The sequence below is a fragment of the Periplaneta americana genome, chromosome 16, assembly GCF_040183065.1.
Source record: "Periplaneta americana isolate PAMFEO1 chromosome 16, P.americana_PAMFEO1_priV1, whole genome shotgun sequence".
Lineage (NCBI taxonomy): Eukaryota > Metazoa > Arthropoda > Insecta > Blattodea > Blattidae > Periplaneta > Periplaneta americana.
Window position 1 is genome coordinate 2,620,917 of NC_091132.1, and position 7,974 is coordinate 2,628,890.

The window sequence follows — 7,974 nt, forward strand, 5'->3', positions numbered from 1 at the left end:
GGAAGCAATAGGTCGGCTTAAACTACATAAAAAAAGAAATTTACATTGATTTCTCCTTCTCTTTGAAATCTTGAACTCTTCTATTCCTTCGTATCTGTAGTCTCGATTCACTTATCTTTCTTCCCACCACAATCTGAACACACGCTCTCGCCATGAAACAATACTAACAATACCACCTTGTCGCACTTCCTCATACTCATCCTCTTTCACAATCGCCCTGTCAAGACTCTGGAATTCGCTACCTGCTAGCATCAGGGACTGTCGAAGTAAAAGTAAATTAAAACGCAAAGTTTTTACCCATAGATACTTGATCAGTAATTGAGACATGATCAGACATGGCTTCTTGTAAACAGTTCTCTTATTGTAGCATAAAATATTTCAATATCCGTAATTTCATTCCTATATAATTATTCTATGTTTAATTTGCACTTTAGTAGAAAAAATTCTTTCTTTGTACTCAACTTCTAGAAGCCTTTATTAGTCAGGTAATCTTTTAGTACTTTCATTTTTATTGAAATTCTAAATTTAATATTAATTGTAACTATAATTTTAATTCTGTTCTTAATATTGTAGTATCAATACCCTGGTAGAGGGGACGAGAGAGCCTCATAGCCTTCTCCCTACCAGGTTAAATTAATAAATTAATTAGATAGATAGATAGATAGATAGATAGATAGATAGATAGATAGATAGATAGATAGATAGATAGATAGATAGATAGATAGATAGATAGATAGATAGATAGATAGATAGATAGATAGACAGATAGACAGACAGACAGACAGACAGACAGACAGACAGACAGACAGACAGACAGACAGACAGACAGACAGACAGACAGACAGATAGATAGATAGATAGATAGATAGATAGATAGATAGATAGATAGATAGATAGATAGATAGATAGATAGATATAGATAAGTAAGTAAATAAATAGATAAATATATAAATAAATAAACAGATAAATAAATAAATAAGTCAGGAAGTAAATAAATAAGAAATATATATATATATACATAAATAAGTAAATAAATACATAAATAGTTAAATAAATAAATATAACAATAAAATAAAATAAATAAATAAGTGAATAAATATATATATATAAATAAAATAAATAAATAAATAGATAAATAAATACATAAATAAAATAAATAAATAAGTAAATAAATAAATATATAAATAAATAAATAAATAAATAAATAAATAAATAAATAAATAAATAAATAAATAAATAAATAAATAAGTAAATGTAAAATGAGTGGTCCTATTTGCTGAGCAACATACTGATTTGCTACTGTTTCCCAACCGCACACTCCGACAACTGTGTATGCGGGAATTTCCTTAAAAATACTTAACAGTTTCTATCGGAGAAGGAATTATTATTCTCCACTGTGGTGAATTTTTACAACGTTTCACAGACTATGAATAACCTGTGATCCCCAAGCGAACGTTCTGTACGGAATCTGTGTTCGACTGAAGATCGTGGATGAAGCCACTTGTCTGCAGGCCGTCAGTGCCGCAGCTGTGGCTCCTGCAGTGCCGCACGGAGAGCTGTGCGGGTCGCGCACGCACAGGCTACTCTGCAATTAATAGGTCGGCACACCCTGGAAATACGTTACCGTTAAGCGGCCGGGCTGTCGTGCAGTTTAATACGGCCTTACAAGCGAGTCGAATTAATTCGACATCTTGCATAGTCACTCAGGAGCGATTCACCCGAGTCCACGTGCGACTGTCCCGTCCGTCCGGCCGTCCTCGGCTTCCGCGCCGTTACCCTAACAGCTGGCTCGGCTTCTAGTTACAGAGACCACAGTTCTGATTCCGGAGAGACTATGGCAGATGCGTGCTCTCGTCCCCTTTGCAAAATGTTACCATTAATGACGATCATGCAGTGTAGCGTACTCTTCCCAAAAGAAAGGACGGGCAGACTCTTGGTGTGGGAAGTTTATGGTCTGTAGCGCGATTCACACGGTAACAATCGCAGGTCCGTCATCGTAATACGTGACGCTTATATCCTAGGGTAGAGGATGGTAATTTATCGTGAAATAAAGACAGGGAATAAGATATATTTTGCGCAGTAAAGTAATTAGCCAACCCAATATATATATACATACATACATAGCAGGACATAACAGGAAGTTCAACTTGCCCAACTAACTGCAAATGAAATAAAATTTAACTCTAATTAGAAATGTAAGCAAACCACTATGACACCACTTCGCATACAAGGATTTTACGTTACTAAGAAAAACACTTGAATAGCTAAGCGATCGACAGAACCGTGAATTCAGAGTTCGAATCCGGCTGACAAATGTAATTGAACAATAGTTTACAAACAGTGACTTAACCAGACGCTGGTGAATCTAGAATCATCTCTCCGTCCTGATCCTTATTTTGGATTCTACATGTTAAGACGCATTGATGAGTGTTAATAATTTGAAGATAATCCATGCTAATTACCTTAAATATCCCCGCAAAACTACAATATTCTTAATAAATATTAATTAGAAGGTAAATTTCCCTTCATTAGCTACAGTGTCGACTCATCTATAAGTTAAGCGCTTTCATTTTTTATGAAGTTATGGGAAATGTTTCCTATTTATTCCAGTAAAACGTGACTTTATTACATATTAATGTGTGTTTTTTCAGTAAATTCAGAGTTGATTATATGTTAATATAATTAAGTAGTTTTCCAGTAAATTAAGAGTTAGTTATATGTTAATATGTAGTTTTCTCCAGTAAATTAAGAGTTAATTTTATGTTCATACGTAGTTTTTTCCAGTAAATTAAGAGTTAATTTTATGTTAATATGTGGTTTTCTCCAGTAAATTAAGAGTAATTTTTATGTTAATAATATTTGGCTTTCTCCTGTAAATTAATAATTAGTTATTTGTTAATAGGTAGTTTTCTCCAGTAAATAAAGAGTAAGTTACATGTCAATATGTGGTTTTCTCCAGTAAATTAAGAGTTAGTTATTTGTTAATAGGTAGTTTTCTCCAGTAAATCAAGAGTTAGTTACGTGTCAATATGTGGTTTTCTCCTGTAAATTAAGAGTTAGTTATTTGTTAATAGGTAGTTTTCTCCAGTAAATCAAGAATTAGTTACGTGTCAATATGTGGTTTTCCCCTGTAAATTAAGAGTTAGTTATTTGTTAATATGTAGTTTTCTCCAGTAAATCAAGAGTTAGTTACATGTCAATATGTGGTTTTCTCCTTAAATTAAGAGTTAGTTATTTGTTAATAGGTAGTTTTCTCCAGTAAATCAAGAGTTAGTTACGTGTCAATATGTGGTTTTCTCCTTAAATTAAGAGTTAGTTATTTGTTAATAGGTAGTTTTCTCCAGTAAATCAAGAGTTAGTTACATGTCAATATGTGGTTTTCTCCTTAAATTAAGAGTTAGTTATTTGTTAATATGTAGTTTTCTCCAGTAAATCAAGAGTTAGTTACGTGTCAATATGTGGTTTTCTCCTGTAAATTAAGAGTTAGTTATTTGTTAATAGGTAGTTTTCTCCAGTAAATCAAGAGTTAGTTACGTGTTAATATGTGGTTTTCTCCTGTAAATTAAGAGTTAGTTATTTGTTAATAGGTAGTTTTCTCCAGTAAATCAAGAGTTAGTTACGTGTTAATATGTGGTTTTCCCCTGTAAATTAAGAGTTAGTTATTTGTTAATATGTAGTTTTCTCCAGTAAATCAAGAGTTAGTTACATGTCAATATGTGGTTTTCTCCTTAAATTAAGAGTTAGTTATTTGTTAATATGTAGTTTTCTCCAGTAATCAAGAGTTAGTTACATGTCAATATGTGGTTTTCCCCTGTAAATTAAGAGTTAGTTATTTGTTAATATGTAGTTTTCTCCAGTAAATAAAAAGTTAGATACGTGTTAATATGTGGTTTTCTCCAGTAAATTAAGAGTTAGTTATTTGTTAATAGGTAGTTTTCTCCAGTAAATAAAGAATTAGTTACGTGTTAATATGTGGTTTTCTCCAGTAAATTAAGAGTTAGTTATTTGTTAATATGTGCTTTTGTCCAGTAAATCAAGAGTTAGTTACATTTTAATATGTGGTTTTCTCCTTAAATTAAGAGTTAGTTATTTGTTAATAGGTAGTTTTCTCCAGTAAATCAAGAGTTAGTTACATGTCAATATGTGGTTTTCTCCTTAAATTAATAGTTAGTTATTTGTTAATAGGTAGTTTTCTCCAGTAAATCAAGAGTTAGTTACATGTCAATATGTGGTTTTCTCCTTAAATTAAGAGTTAGTTATTTGTTAATAGGTAGTTTTCTCCAGTAAATCAAGAGTTAGTTACATGTCAATATGTGGTTTTCTCCTTAAATTAAGAGTTAGTTATTTGTTAATAGGTAGTTTTCTCCAGTAAATCAAGAGTTAGTTACATGTCAATATGTGGTTTTCCCCTGTAAATTAAGAGTTAGTTATTTGTTAATATGTAGTTTTCTCCAGTAAATAAAAAGTTAGTTACGTGTTAATATGTGGTTTTCTCCAGTAAATTAAGAGTTAGTTATTTGTTAATAGGTAGTTTTCTCCAGTAAATAAAGAATTAGTTACGTGTTAATATGTGGTTTTCTCCTTAAATTAAGAGTTAGTTATTTGTTAATATGTGCTTTTGTCCAGTAAATCAAGAGTTAGTTACATTTTAATATGTGGTTTTTCCATTGAAGTGAGAGTTGATTATATATTAATTAGGAGAACTGATTGTCAATGGCGTTACCATGGTGAATTAAGTGTGGATAAATAGCTACTCTTAAACGATCGTGGACAAATGTATTTTGGTTTTGTTCTTCTAAGTAATTTTTTCTCTACAGATTTCATTCCTCTACAAACTTTTATTTCAAGTTTCTAGCTGATGCGGAAGATTTTGCTGATACCTCGATGTTTTATGTCCTATGAAGTTCATCATTGTGTTGTAACTTGATTTTCAATTTCGATTATGTCTCTTATAAGTATGTCGTTATTTTATGTTTGATAAATAGTAATTACCATTTAAATAAAAGTGATAATTTATATTTCTCGTGAACCATGACCTTGTAAAGTGGCTCGTAGATACTAAATAAAAAGTACTGGTTTATGTACAAACAGATGGGCAGACAACATCCGAAAGCTTGCTTTACGGTGCAGTAGTTGCGAAAACGTGTAAGTGAAAATCTCGAAATAGGATCTCTGCAGGCTGGCAGTACTTTCCCTTCAAACTGGGAAGAAAGAGAAGAAAATAAGAATAATTGTATTCGTCCTCTACAAGCGAACTGGCTCTGGAAGCTAACGGTGTGTCATATAATGTAACTGTAATGCTAATGATAGCTGATCATCAGTAATTATGTGCAAGGATAGCTGCCCTGCTTGTCACACAAACCTGAAGTCCAACAACTCGACTCGCCTCGCCTCATCAGATTGAGTGAAAGTTACAATTACAAGTACGTGACGATAAAATTCGTCTCAACGCAGCTGGCAGACTTCTTACGCAAAATGCAGATCGCAGGTTAGCAACGTTCATCAAGGAGCCGAAGAATTTGAATACGGCTACAAAAACCTCTTGAAAGTCCCGTGTACAAACACAATAATTACAATTAATACTTGATTTATCTTTTTCCTAAATTTGGCAAGCTTACAAAGAATTTTATTTTGTTTACATTTTCTTCTTAACTTTTGCATAGCCTATACTTTTTAACATTTATAATCACTGATTAACTGTTAATTTATTTAAATAAATAAATAGAAAAAAAATAAAAAGTCTCGTGACGAGAATATTGTACGAAATAGAAATACAAAAATTGGAAATTTATCTTTTGAAGAGGTGGAGAAGTTCAAATATCTTGGAGCAACAATAACAGATATAAATAATACTCGGGAGGAAATTAAACGCAGAATAAATATGGGATATACCTGTTATTATTCGGTTGAGAAGCTTTTATCATCCAGTCTGCTGTCCAAAAATCTGAAAGTTAGAATTTATAAAACAGTTATATTACCAGTTGTTCGTTATGGTTCTGAAACTTGGACTCTCATTTTGAGAGAGTAACAGAGATTAAGGATGTTTGAGAATAAGGTGCTTAGCTCTTGATGTCCCAATGTCACCTACAGGTGACGCTCTCTAACAAGCTGTCCAAAATTACCAATAAATATATTTAAACATAAATCGCCGTCGACAATGCCTTATTAGACATCTGGTAACTGAATTTCAACCATTTTTGGCGACTAGCTCGTAAATCTGCAGCAGTAGAGAAGAAAACATCAGCGTGGATGCAGAAGAGTCTCAACTTTGTACGCACTTCACATAATGGCTTGTGAAAATAGAATTAAGAGTTAAGTAGTTTTATTTTTGTTTCTATATATACATTACTAAACTATTGATATTGTATATGCAATTTTCAAAAACAAGTAAAAAAGGTGCATATAGTGTATATAGGGACTACAAAGTGACATGTCACCTCCAGGTGACATTGGTCAGATACATTAAACGTCCGATCTCATTATATTAATATAGTTATGTTGCTTATTATTCTTTTATAGTCTGACTGTGTATGAAATACTGGAGATGATGGACGAAGATACAGTTGGAGCTTCGTCTGTTATTGATATTACCATATTTCCACCGGCTGATGGACCAGTTATCGATGAGGAAAGTGGTGACGAAACAACCAGTGACATCAACCATCTTCCAGGAAGAATACTCAGATCTACGTTTTGAAGTCAACGTTACTTCTGCCAATGACGTACTAATAGATAATGATGAAGGAAGTAACCCGAGACTATCAACAATTGACGAGATAACAATGTCCAATTCTTATATTGAGGAAATAAACACTGAAGTTTCAACAGACAAAAACAAACTACCGAAATCAGATATGAATATACATGGAAGAAGTAATTATGGTCTACGAAAGCACACAGTGTTATTCTAACATTTCTCGCGATGAAAGACAATCTATTTCTAGTATTAGACTTCAGCAGAGAAAAAAAAATCTACTTCTAATATTTCTTTTCGTAATAAAGAGTGGTCTGACAAAGAAGAAATCTTTACTTGTAAATCTGGAAGAGGCGACGTAGATGAAACATTTACAGATTATAATGAATCAAAACTTACTCCTCTCTAATGTTTGAGCTCGTGTTCAGTGAAGAAATACTCGCTGTCATGTGTAAAATGTCAAAATTGTATGCCCTCCAAAGGAATCATTCTATTGAATTGGACAAAAATGATATAAAAAGTTTACATTGCCATTCTCTTACTGACGGGCTACATGTCTCCCCAAAGCATAACAATGTTTTGCGAAACAAAATCAGATGTACACAATGAACTTGTACCCAATATCATGAGGAGAAGTAGGTTTACAGAAATCCATAAATATTTACATCTTTCGGACAATTTCAATCTTCCTCCTAATGATGAATTTGGTAAAGTCCGAAGATACTTCGAGATTCTAAATGGCAATTTTGGCCAACACTTTGAAAAGATATGGTGGAGTCACAAATCTATTCATGAAAGAATGGTTCCCTATTATGGGAGACAGTGACAATCAGCAAATTCACATTCATGCGTTTTGGATATAAACTATGGACAGCAGCTACACATCTTGGCTACCTCGCTAAGCACATGAAAAAGCGCAATCGTGGTGCAATATCTTTCGCTGTGACACAGGATGATGTTGTTGTTCGATGGCATGATAATAATATTGTCACTCTTGCTTCAAACTGACACAATGTAACTCCAATTCTGAAAGCAGATCGAGTCAGTGCTATTGCAGGGAAACGAAGCAAAATTCAAGAGGATTGCCCTTCGGTTATTGCATAGTACATCACATACATGGAAGGAGTAAATAGATTTGACGAAAATGTTCATTCTTTGAAAGTGAGCTTTCATGGAACGAAATGGTGGTACCCAATTTTGCATTTGATCTCGATGCAGCCTGTCATAATGCGTGGTTAGTATCAAGAAGATATGCAACACAAAAATACTTGACATATTGT